General features: G+C 49.4%; 1 pseudogene; it reads left to right on the forward strand.

Annotated features, from left to right (window-relative positions):
• Positions 1 to 323: 323 nt before the first annotated feature.
• LOC116422159 lies at positions 324 to 13002 on the forward strand (annotated as a pseudogene).
• Positions 13003 to 13271: the final 269 nt, after the last annotated feature.

The following is a 13271-nucleotide window of genomic DNA, read 5'->3' on the forward strand; positions in this document are numbered from 1 at the left end:
CGTGCGGAGGGGTGGGGCCAGGACGGCCTCCGAGGCGGGAGCGTGCGGGACGGGGGTGGGGCCAGGGCGGCCTCCTCTGCTCGCAGGGACCGCTGGGCCCGGCCGTTTCTGTCCCGCGGGACTCTCCCTTGGGGGCCCTTCCTTGGGGGCCCTTCCCTTCTTCAGGAGCCTCATTTACAGATGAGGAAACCGGGGTTCGCCCTGGTCCCACAGGGAGGGCGCTCGCAGCCGCGCCGGAACTCGCATCCCGTGGGCCACCACGTGGCTCTGGTGGCCTCAGGATGGACTAAAGTCACATCCAATCAGAGCAGCCTCACGCACGCATGCTCAAAGTCGCACTCCTCCGCGAGCCGGCCAAAGCCGCGTTAGAGCATCCGGGCCTGCCGCCTCGAGCAGGCCCCGCCTCGCTCTTCAGCCAGTCCCGGCTGGGGAACTCAGGAGCGAGCGACGAGATGTCGCGGAGGATGCGCGGTTGGGGGCCGGAAGGAAGCGGGCGCGGCTCGGCCCTACTTCCGGCGAGGCGCCAAGAGGGCGTGTCGGAGCTCGCGTCAGGGACGCCCGTCAGGGACGCCGTGACGGAGGGACGTCCGCCGCGACGCTCCGCCTGCCCTCCCCGCCCGGCCCGGCCTCCGTCGCCTCAGTCGCCGCTTGCTCGGCGGCCTCCGCCTTGCTGCGACCTCAGCCTCTTGGGGCCAGTGAGACGTCTCGGACTTTCGGCAGACTGAGGCCGAGGGCACGCGGGTCGCGACGGGTGGGCGCCCTGTCCGGATCGGGCGAGGCGGGAACGGGCAGCGTGGCCTGGAGGCCATGGCGGCCTCCTGCAGCCTCCCACCGGCCCATTAGGGGATCCTGAAGAGCAAGGGGCGTCACCGACCGCTCCTCCGGCCTGCCTCCACCCACCGCCGGCTCCTCCGGGACGCTCAGGCCCGGCTCCAAGGCCGTCGAGGAAGACTTCGGGTGCGTGGGGGTGGGGGCGCGGGGCGGGGGAGGGGCGGGAGGCCCCTGATGTGGGGAGGGGAGGGGAGACCCCACTGTGGGAGGGGCCGAGGGCCAGCTTTGCGGTCAGCTAGAAGGGGAGGGCAGGGGTGACCCTGACTTCCTCGTTACAGAGCGGGAAACTGAGGCAGCGTTAGCCTTGGGAGTTGGACGTCCTCCTGTCCCGCACATGCCAGGGGCCGCCTGAGGGGCTTTCCTGAGAGACGGCTTTCTGGGAGGCCTCGAGCTTTTTAAAGCTCCCCCTGCCCCCAAATCTGGGCTTAGGCCGGCAACTGAGGGTCCAGAAAGGGCCCGTGGTGGCCCTTCCTTTGCGTTCCGTGGGCGGCTAGTCCCGGCCCTGGAACCGGCAGCTGCTTCTAGTGTCACTTGCCCTGCATCCCCGGCGTCAGCGGGCGGGGGGCGGGGGGAGGTGTTCCTGGAAAGAGCGCGGAGATTGCTGCCTCGTGGTTGCCCCAGGCTCGGGGCTGCCCGAGCCCGGCGTCCTGTTTCCCTGACGCCCCCCAGGTAAAAGCCTGGCCTGGGCACTAGCCGCCCTCTGCCTCCTGGGGAGACGGAGCGTGATCTGCGGGCGGGGAGGCGGGGGCGCCGAGCCTTGGGTCCTGTCCTTGAGCCCCAGGCGGGTGACGTTTCTTCCCTGGGTCTCATCTGAGGCCCTGCGGGCCGTGAGACTGCCTGGGGTCCCTGCTAGGGCCCCTCTCCCCGCCTGCTGCCCTTGTTCTTTTCCAGGGCCCTAGAGGAGCGATTTCTTACGGTCCAGGCGCGCCCACGTTTCTTTGCGAGAAGCCTGAAAGCTTGCCCTGAGCCCAGGAGGCCGAGGGTGACCCCGAGACTGCTGGGTTTGCTCAGAGCGCATCCTCCGCCCTAAATTGGCTTCTTCAGGAAACGCTCCTGCTTCTGTGGGAAAGGCCGCTCTGGGGTTGCCTGGCCACCCTTTCCCCCACCTCGCCCCAGGCTGCCCGACTCCTCGCCTGTAGCATGGTCGCCGCCCCCAGGTTCCCTCTTCCTTCCCGGGCATCCCACCAAAACTGCCCCTGCTCTGTGGGGCCAGCAGAAATGCCCTGGGTGCTGACCGAGGCATGACGGAGCCAGGACCCCTGCCCGGGGAGGCAGAGGGCAGAACCGCCATTGGGAACAACCCGGGAGCCCCGGGCCAGGAAGGGTGGTGCTCTTACCTGGAGAAGCAGGGGGCAGAGGTCTTGGGACATGCAGGTGGGAGGTGGTGATGAAGACTCTGGATTGGGAAGGGATGTGGTCGGGAAAAAGTGATTCATCCCAGAAGAGTCCCTGGGACCACCCAGGCCTGGGGGCCAGACATGCAGATCCCATGGGAGAGCAGGGTCACCAAAGGTCAGAGGTGGGCTGGATCAGGAGCCTCACATCTTTATAGATGAGGAAACGGCCTCTCTAGCCCCTGGGAGACACATAGCCAGTGCTCACTGATTGATTGCCAAGTTGCAGAGTCAGGAATGGTAGCCACATCCCCTGATGGCTACTCCAAGGTGTCATGTCTTCTGGGAGCACTAAGAGTTGGGAAGAGTTTGGGAGGAGGGCATCTGCCCCAGGAAGTCTGAACAGTGACCCTGCCTTAGCCCCCCTTATCTGCCTGAGGGAGCCCGGCTGAGGCGCTTTCCTTCCGGCCTTCCCAGATTGCACTCTTCTGTCTGGCCTCTGGCTAATGCTTATTAATCCTCCTCCAACGGCCTGGTGCCCACCAGGACCTTTAGGAGGTGAGTGCTGGGGGTCTGGTAAACAGCGCCTGCCCTTGAGTAGCTGCTTAAGAAGCCTCCAGTCATTGGGAGAAAGGAAAACTAGAAAGCCGAGGGTCTCCAAGGTCAGAAATAGGCCTTATGTTACTCCCAGAGAGGGTGACGGAATGCCTTTGGAGGCAGAATTAATGCCTGTCAGTGAACAAGATAGGAGCCAAAATAGATCCCAGATCCCGGATGAGCATTAGAACAATAAAACTGAAGCAAAATCTCATTATACTGAGACTGGTGGAGAGTTTAGGATCCTCCCTGCAAGCAGCTGCCGGGTGTGTGCATCAGGTGTGATTGTGTTCCTGACAGTTTAATCTTGGATATACTTGGCTCAAGAAGCATTTGACTATGTGGTGGGCACTTGATCATTATACCTGTTTTTCGAGATGAATAAACAAGCTTTTAGAGAGATGAATGCTGTCCTGGTCATAGCAAGTCCATTGCCAAAGCCAGTGTTGGAATTCCAGCCTGGTCTTCAGTGTCCGTTATAATTAACTGCAATAAAATTTACTTAGTTCAGACTGTGCAATATTTTAAATTTTTAATTAGTATCTTACTTGTCTAAATACTTTTAAATGCTATTTCTGAGCATTTATACAACTCAAACTCATGACTAACAAAGTATGCTCATAAACTAAAGCTTTTGAGAACTTTTTAATGCTAAGAGAGAAGCCATTTAAACTTAGACTGTTTATTGTGTAAAACTGCTTAAGGGTTTTTGTAACAGGTTGAACATCTGCAATCTGATTCTTGTTTTATAGGGTTAGGCTGGGCTGCATTTTTAGCTTGGTTTTCCCATTGATGAAATCCAAATTTAATGAGACTTGAACTATAGTTCAATTATGCTGCATCAGTCCAACTGTTCCTTCTTTGCACTACCAAGAATCTCTTCCTTGGGCCAGCGATGTAAGGATTTTTGTGATGTTTACAGAGAGTAGAGACAGGCCAGATAATGGTGCGCCAAGGATGTCATAACTTTAATATTGTTTTCTCTGGATCACCTCATATGACTATTGTGTTTGGAATAGTCCTTTTCACAGCTGTCAAGAGGATTTTCCTAAAGCATAGGCCTGGCTATGTTATTCTCTTGTCCAATAAATTCTAGTCACTCCCTATTAGTTTTCATAGCCAAGTACAGACTCCTTTTACCTCACACCATACTCTGATTTCAACCAAATGCATATATCTTTCCATTACTCTGCATCTTAAAAAAATTTTTTTTAAATTTTAGGATTAAATTAAATTAAAAGTTTAAAAAACTTTTTTTTTTAAAGTTCCTTTTTCCAAATTCTTTCCCTTTCTCCCCACTTCCTGCACTAAGAGAAGAAATAGAATCACCCCTATATGGTAGTCACATCAAGTGTTTCTGACTAACCTGTATTTATTTTTTCATAGGCTGTCCCACATTTTCTTTAAATCAAAATAGTTTGCTAGTTTCTCTGTGAAATTGTTTTTGTTTTTGTTTTGTTTTGCTAATATTTAGCATATGCTCGTATGTACCTGTTGTTACCTGATATAGCATGTAAATGAAGACAGGGACTTTGTAACCATTTACAATATCTGTCAACAACACTTAGCACAGATACTGCAGCAGCATAAATATTGAATATATGATTGTTGATTGATCAGTGACTGTCATAATTCTTCATTTACTTTAAATCTAGCTTGGATTCTGCCCCAGAAAACGATTTAAATTAAGATAGAGTTCAACACCTGGAATTTGTATATTTATCGATTTTTGATTGGGAGGGGTAGATTTAGGGTGGAGGGGAAATTAATCTTTTATTGTTTTGAAAAATATTTTTTCCTTTTCATTTTAGCAAAAAATCCCAGAAGTGGGATGAAATGAATATCCTAGCAACCTATCACCCTGCAGACAAAGACTATGGTTTAATGAAAATAGATGAACCCAGCACTCCCTACCACAGGTAAAAAGAAAAAAAGTTTGATATTGAATGTAAAGGTCTGGTACCTAATAAATTTGTATTCTCTTGTGCAATGTGGGTGAACAGTCCACTATGTGATGTCATGCCAAGGTTTCCATATTTGAATCAAGTGTTGGAAATAGGAAAGACTTATCATCAAGTTAAGTGGGAAGAGTCAGGTTTGCCAGAAATGACTGAATGAGAACTTGAAAGGTTATTGAACTTGACCTTATTTTTTAATAGCATGTGTAGCCAAATCATTTCTGCCAAGTTAAAAAAAAAATGAAGCTGTCTGAGATTCTTGCACTGCTAGCTAGCAGTGAAAAGAACTTTGGACTGCTAACTTATTCCACAGTGGTGAAGAGGTTAGAAGGAAGTTGGTGGATTATTTGAAATTCCTGCTGGTTGATGATACTTGTAAAGAGGTTATTCCACTCCTGAGAACTCACTTACTGGGTTTGGACAGCTTGGCAAATCTTGCTGAATCTCATAAGTGCTTTATGTTCTCTCTCGTTCTCTTCTCTGTTTTAAGTGTGTGAGGCAGTTAGGGTTAAGTGACTTGCCCAGGGTCACACAGCTAGGAAGTGTTAAGTGCCTGAGGCTGCATTTGGATTTAGGTGGTGCTGCCTCCAGAGCCAGTGCTCTGTCCAGTGTGCCATCAGACTAGCCGCCTCCACGTGAGTGCATAATGATGAAATGAGTATGGCTGGGCAGGCTCCAAGGTGGGTGTATTTGCTGGAGTTCATGGGCTGCAGTAGGCTGTGCCAATCGGCATCCCCAAGTCTGATGCCTTCAGACACCAAGAAAGGGTGGGGAGGATTGGAGATTGGAAAGGGAGGGAGCAGGTGGAGGCAGCCATGTGTGCCCCCACCTTCCCACTTGGCTGAGATAGTGAGACCGCACCTCAAAGGGCATGGAGGCTCAAGAAGGAGTCGACAACTCCTTGTGCTTGACATTCTGGCCCTCCTGGGAGGAGAGCCCAGAGGCGTCGCGGTCTGCCAGATCTGACCATTGCTCAGGACGTCGTAACTGGAGAGAGGTTGTAACCTGAGTGGTAGACTGCGTGGTTCCATGCTTGGAAGCAGAGATGGTGTCTTGTCATATAAAGCTGAGAACAGGAAGGGCAGTAACAGCCTGAGGAACAAGAGAAGTCATAGGTCATAGGACCTATGGTAAAGAGAGTCATAGGAGAGGAACAGGAAGACCACAAGGCCTTGTTCTGAGAAAGGGGAGCTCCTGTAGGCAGCTGTCGGAGAAATGTTCCTGAGCTTAGTGGATTATTGACCTGGGATCTCATCTGGGAAGCCCCTGAGCACGCATGCAGAGCAGCTGGGAGATGGAGAGGAAGACATGGCCCAACCCAGCCTACCACAAGTTCAGCGGGTCCCTGGCAAGATGAACTTTCCCAGTGGAAGGCACAGGGTTTCTCATTGCAGGTCTAGTCTCCTGGGGCCTCGAGGTCCTTGCCTGGAAAGTGGAGAAGTTGGACAAAGATACTAAATTATTTCTTTGGAACTAAAGTGCAATGAATACTTTTTAGGGCTTCGTGATGTGACATTCATTGAATTATTGGTGCCTGTCTGATGGAGAGTTCCTTACAACATTGAAATTTTAATTCAATAAACATCTGTTACAAAGTTATTGTGTGCAAGGCACTTTAATGTAATGTGACTATTTGTAGTAGTGTCCTAACTAACTTTAATCAGTCCACTCTTTTAAGTAATTATTGAGTTTTAAATGGCATGGCACTCATCCTAAGAAGTTTTAGAGCACATTTAATTCTTGGTTATATGTGGGAAAATTCTTTCTAGGAATTAGTTCTTTAGGTGGGTGCTTTTTTTCCTTGGTTTGAAAAATGTCTCTTTCCAGTATTCAGTTTGGAAACTGGGAATCAAGAAGGCGAGAAATGGGTGCACTAAAGAGCTTGAACTTCCCGAGTTCTTGCCTTTGACTGTTTGGCTGGAAGTCGAGAAATTTCACAGCTTTGGACACATCCACGTTCAGGCCTTAGTGTGAAAGTGTACATCCAAGTGTAAAGTGACAGAGTGGGTCTGGGTAAATAACTTGAGTGGAATGTATCCATACCTTCCAGATGTTCAGGTTTCTAGCCTATTTTTTCTTCCCATTGGTGATTAACATTATTTTAAAAAGTGTTTTCAGACGCTAGTGTTCTTCAGCCTGAGCAACTTAGTGCGCTTCGGTTTACAAACCGGATTGGCTGTCAGTCAGTTGTTCTATGCTAATTAGGCCTGGACAGAAATGTTGTTGTCTCTCCTTGTGTTTTGTGGTTGCAGTCTTGCGCTTCAAGCATTTCTGGTCTGTTTGCCATTCCAGTATGATTGGCGAGAACGATGACGACGTCCCTGAGTGACTCAGAAACGAACGAAACCCTGTCCCCAGAAGTCCTAGCCCGGAAGTGAGTAGTGCTCTTGGGGTGCTCCTCCCTGGATGTGCTCAGAGGAGCTTGTCTTTGGCTTCTAGGACAGCTGGCACTTACGTAGGCCTCTTTGAGCCCTTACCCTCTTCTTTGACCCTCAAGTAGCCCTAAGAGTTGTAGGTTCTAGGGGTGTTTTATGCCATCTTAGAGATGTCAAAACTTGAGAAGATGTGACGTGTTCCTGTTAGGAAGGGAAGAGCCAAGATTTGGCCCCAGCTCCTCCCACTCCTTATGGAGCCCATTCTACCCCAGCATCCTTCTTGCATTGCGTTTAGTAACGCAAATATATAAAAAAAGGTGTCCGTTGATTAGCTAGGCTTCTCAATTAGCAGGAATGGTCATCACTTGTAACAGGGACCTGAAGGGGCATAAGATCTAAGACATCCACTGAAGATAGCAGAGGAATTAACGTGGAGAGCTTCAGGATCTATTCTGTGGTTCCCATCACCCACCTACCCACATTCTGAGGGCTCAGCCCAAGAAATCAGAAAGGAAAAAGATCGCAATCCACCCGGTGTCTCTTTGTCTTTACTGGCTTCTCCATCTGCCCCCTTCTTGCCTCTGTGTAATAATGCCGGGAGGGCGGGGAGGTGTGCACATGTGCATGTATATATATGTGTGGTTGTATGTAGTCGCATCTAAACGATTGACTCTCTTTGGATAAGGTTATCGGCTGCAGAAGGCACTGAACTAAAGTTTCTCGTTGGGACGATGAGAGTAGTGAGGAGGAAGATGACCTGACACCTGAAGAGCAAGGTAGAGGATTTTCTTTACTGCTTGTAGTTACTCGTTGGAGCAGGAGGACAGCCAGTGATTTGCAAATCAGTTCCTTTCTTCTCCATTGCCAGGGGACAGGTCAGGGAGCGATTTGGGAGTTTTTAAAGTGGCAAAAGCTTTTGGAAAGGTAATTCGTTGTTCCGCTTTCAGACTCGATGTGATTGGAAGGGCAGGTTACCTCCTAAGGCAGATTCTTGACTGTGTTTTGTTTGGACAGCAGCAAAGTGGGTGCAGTTGGCCTCGGCCAAAATGTAGACCACAGAGGTAGCAATTGGCAGGGGTGGTGGTGGCTAGAATTCAGTTTGGGCAGGTCAGGGCTAAGACAACCATTTTTGAAAGGGGTTCTGCTTCTCCTTACAGTTCAGTTGTGGGGTTAGGTGGACCATGCCTCCCTTTCCTTTCCCTTGGAGTTGTGACTTGGGGTGGGGGAAGCTAATCCTGCTTGGGAGCCTCTCCTTACCTCCCTCCCCAGGGAAAATCTGACCTTTTCCCTGGATGTGTATAGGAGGGAGCTATAAGAAGTAGAGGTTCCCACATTGTCCAAGCTGATCAGAGGAATGGAGCTGGCTTGCCAAGCTTTTTCAGTACCTACATCTCAATATGTCCTCCTGGGCAGGTGTCACAGAGCTGGAGTCATTTAGGGAATTTTATTAACATCTTACCAACATTTGGGGCAAGGAGGAAGTTTTTAGGCTTTGTTATTTTGCCACCATGTATTATAGAATATTATAATTAAATACATTTAGATTTTAATGATAGAATAATGTAAATTAACATAATAAAAACAAATTACATAATATATAAGTATAATTAAAATAATGAATAAAATTATAAACAAGTTTGAATAGTAAGTTATTGTTAAATCATAATTTATTAATGAATAAAATAATTAGAATTAGAATAATAGAATTATAATTAGAATATAATTATAGAATGTCAGAACTGGAAGGAACCCCAAAAGTCATTTAGCCCCTTAATCTTGGAGGTATCCAGATAAGTCTATTGATAACCCAAAAAGTTAATGACCAGAAGTATCACTAGAACCCAGCACTCCCAGAGGAACATACTTTCTCCATCAAGTTCCAGAAGCAGGATCCTAAGACACTTACTTAAACCATATCACCATGTCTTCATGGAGAGCGTGGATGCTTTCATAGCTGTGGCCTGGCTTCTGGTCGTCTCCTTGCCCTTCCGCTGTAATTTTTCAGGATTGAGGTGGGCAGCAGAGATCCTTGCCGAATTAAATCACCTTCCCAGAAAGATCGTGGCTCAGCCAGAGCAAAACTTGCATTTCTGCACTCAGAGTCTGCCTTAGGAAGCTCTGATGAAGGCAGATCCATGGTTCCACTGGATTTTGGCTCAGGTGTGGAGCACATTAGGCGGCAGTACTGGCATTGGTGGACCATTTAGAAGCAAACGTGCATCTTTTCTGTCAGCCTTTTGGCAAGTCTGTGATTTCCTCTTCACGTTTGCATGTTCTCTTCGGTGCATCTCATGCTTTTCCCCCAGACCCTGACCCAGTTGTCTCTCCAGTATGCTCAAAGCCTCCCTCTTTTGGGTGGGGCACTGTGTTTCATCACTCATCTGTCCATTAGTCTTTTCAGATAGACCCCTGCTCACCTCCAAATGAGAAGGGTCTTCAGGGCCCTCAGGCTCCTTGTGCCTCAGGGGATCGCTGGAAGGCCGAGCCCCTGCTCTCCCAATCAGTCATCTGGCATCAGAGCAACATTTGTCTGAAGGTTTGATTCTGTTTTCCCCAGTCCGGCCTCTTCCACCCGACAGCCCTTCCCATGTGCATCTCTCCAGCCTTGCAGTCATTCTGGCTGCTGTCCTCAGAATGAACTCCACAGTAGCAAGTCAGTCTTACTGAAATCTGCCACCCAAAGGTGGTGTGGCCAAGGACTAGCAATGTCTCCTTTAGTCTTGGAGGTCTTGCCTCTCCAGCCCCAGATCACCTTAAACTGTCACCTTCCTCATTCCTGTCTGCTGACTGACCGAGACCTGGCTCTCTCCTGGTGGTGCAGACTCCTGGGCCACCCTTTCCAGCACTGGTGGCCCTACGCCTGTCCCGGAGGGGAATCGGATATTCCTCACCAGACATTGTGCAGAAGCGGGCACGCTTAGTCAAAGAGCAACTGTGAATAACTTCGGTCTTCTCAGCGCTAGTGATCTCATAAAGGAAAATGCCATTCAGACTCAGAGTCTGAATGCAGATTGAACCGGCTGGTTCCACTTGCTTGATTACTCGGCGATATCGCTGAGTAATGGTTGTGGAGGGAGAGGCCAAGTAGTTCTTGATCGCCTCCCTCCACTTCCATCACTGTGGACGTCCTCATTGTTCAGAACAGGGTCTAGATCCAAGTGACAGTGGGGATAGGGTAGGAGCTGTCTTATTGAGAGAATCTTTTTTTTAATCACCTCTCCATACCTTAATTAGATCTTAGCATTTCTAAGTTGCTCCCTCATTTAAACAATCTTTTTCTTGGTTATGAAAGGGTCAATAAGAAGCAACTATTTTAAGTTTCTGATAAATTTTAAAATGCAATTTGCTACCTGTATTTAGTTTTTTGTTTTGTTTTGTTTTTAGAATCTGGTATTACTTTCAAACTAGTGCTCGCTTGCTCTCTCCTCCCCCACTTGTTCTGTGACCAGGGATGGCCTCTTCCTGTCACCTCTTGGCTTCAGTCTCATTCCCTAAAACCTTTCAGCTTGTTCTCCTCCAGGTGTTTATTGTTATTAGTATTTTCTGATGTTAGTATTTTCTTCATCTTCTCCTCCCCTCACCCATGAGCTGAAAGTCCAGGACATAGGTGTGTCCAAGGGGGAATTGATGACCATATGGGCTGAGGATTAGATTCTATCCGGTTCTTTGGCTTTTCCTCCAGTTCTTCACTGATGAAGGCATATGGAGGGAGCAGGTGAAGCTTTGTTCATCTGCTCGGTTGTCAGGATTTTTAAAAAGGTTCAAGGAGAGGTGAAAAGTCCTGTTGCACCAAAATGTGTTTTTGAGTCCCTTAGAGATTTTCCCTTCCTACTCTCAGTCCTTAGGAAGAATGAGGTGTTGAACAGGATGTTTTCCCTAAAGAAATGTCTGGGACCACAGAGTGGTAAACCTTTGAGGAGCCAGACTTCCAATTTAGGATCCCATGAAAACTACCCAGTGGAGGAGAAGGCAGACTCTTGAGGGAACAGGGAGGGCCTGCCTTTGGGCTGGGACAAGCCCCTGGGATGTTCCCAGGCATCTGCCCACCTGGAGGACTCTGGATGGTGTCCTGAGCAGGCGGGCGAGGCAGGGTTTGAGACCAGCAAGAGAGAAAGCTAAAGAGGAGACTCTTTGGGAAATTTGGACTGGTTTCTGCTGAGTCCGGGGTTTTGGGAGTGACTAGTGATTGAGATTAAAGTGGCAGCAGAAGCCCAAGCTTGTTAGGTTTGGGTATTTGAACAAAGGCTGATGGGTTATTTTGTGAACAAAAGGAGGTGGCGTCTTGGATGGGGAAGCAGTGCCGTTGGTTACAAAGTGAGAAGGATCGTGGGCTTGAGGGACGATAGGACTGGCCGGACGTCGGGGTGACGGGCTCCCACAAACCCTTTCCACCTGGTCAGTAGGAGAGCTACTTACAAGAACATTTGTTGTTCTGAGATACATTTCTTCTCATTGATCGAGGGCAGTGGGTGGTTAACTCGGAGACAAGCGAGTGCACAACAGCAATGATGCAGAGTAGAATCGGCCCCAAACCGAGGGTCCCGCCCATTGCGCCATGTTTCCCTTGGAAGATCCAGATGTTATCAGAGTCCTGGGAGAGAGGGCGTGGGTCTTTGAGTGCTCTTACTCAGGCCATTCCTTCTGTCACCTAGAGAAAAGGCGTCAGTTTGAAATGAAGAGGAAACTTCACTACAATGAAGGCCTCAACATCAAGCTGGCCCGGCAGCTCATTTCCAAAGAACTTGGGGACAAGGAAGATGAGGATGATGATGATGATGATGAGGAAATGAGTGAGTCTCTCTGGGGACCGTCCAGCGCTGGTTTTTGGGGTCCTGAGCAGAGCACCACGTGTGCGAACGGCCATTGCTTTAGTCACTGACAATCAAGGGCCTTTTGTTAACAGCAGTGGAATGAACAATGGGAGTGGGAGTTGTGGGGTTTAATTAGAAATGAGTAGACCCAGCCCCCTTGTTGATAGGAATCCCTGTGGGAACAGAGAGCAGAGATGAGGTAAGGAGGGCGGTCTGGCCGAGGAACAGAGATCTGGGGTCCGACCGCCCCTCGGGCTTCTCTCCAGGCCCTTGGCTTTTATTAGATCAGATGCCTGAGGCTGGTGGGGTCAGCAGGCTCTTTGTGCCTTGGCTCCTTGAGGCTTGTGGGGTCTGCTCCTGTGGTTTCATTCTGGCCTCCCTCCAGGAAGGGACGCCCCATCCTGTTGGAGTCCTGCCTCTCCCCAGGGTGGTTGGGAAGATCCACTGAGGTGGTCACCAGGAAGCCCGGCACTGCGCCGCTGGTGGGCCCTGGATGCCCTCTTTTTCTTTGATAGTCACGTGTGCTGCCTGGGGTCCTCAGCTCACCCAGGGTCTCACGTGCTTGGCATAGGGCTTGGACTTGGTTCTTCCCAACTCTACGTCTAGTCTTTGCCCACTATCTCCCATTGGGAAGTGTATTTTGTGTCTCAGAATTAATGAGTCGTGAGCCCTCGTGGAGGTTTCCCTTCTTGTCACCTCCTCAGAGAGCCTTGGACTGGTCGCACCTCAGCTCTCAGCACTTTGTAACTTGGGCAGGGTCTCCTCTGCCACCTGGCCTTCCCCCTGTTTAACTTGGCGGGGGGGGTGTGCAAAGCCTAGGAGATCGCTCCAGCCATGTCCAGCAGTAAAGGTTGGTCTTGTCGCGTTTCACAGAACCAGGGAGGAGCAGCGAGCGCCAAAGCCAGTCCGATGTTCCCTAGAAGAGGTTGCAATCGGCCCCGGACCTCCACTCCTTCACAGCTTCACGTTCTCTGCACTTCACAACTTAGGTGTTGAAATGAATATCAAGTGTATTGCCAAGAATTTTAATGGTAACATGGGCAAGAGACTGCTGGATGAGGCAGAAATGGCGGCGGCGAACACCTGGCGCCTACGATAAGAAGACTCATGTTCACACTGGCGTTTCAAGTGGCATTCCTTTCCTAAGAACACGGGTTAATTTGTATAGGGTTTTATCACTTTGTATGCTTTAAAAGTTAAACAGTAGCTTCCGTTAATTTATTGCTACAGTTTGAGAGGTGGGATATCACGCATAAAATTTTTTTTTAACCCCAATGGTATAGCAAGTAACAGGTTGATAAAATCTCATCCTGAGTAAGGGTATTAACCTTTTTTTTTTTTTTTAATTGAAAAAGGGATTGTTTT

This window comes from Sarcophilus harrisii, chromosome 3, assembly GCF_902635505.1.
Source record: "Sarcophilus harrisii chromosome 3, mSarHar1.11, whole genome shotgun sequence".
NCBI classification, from domain to species: Eukaryota; Metazoa; Chordata; class Mammalia; order Dasyuromorphia; family Dasyuridae; genus Sarcophilus; species Sarcophilus harrisii.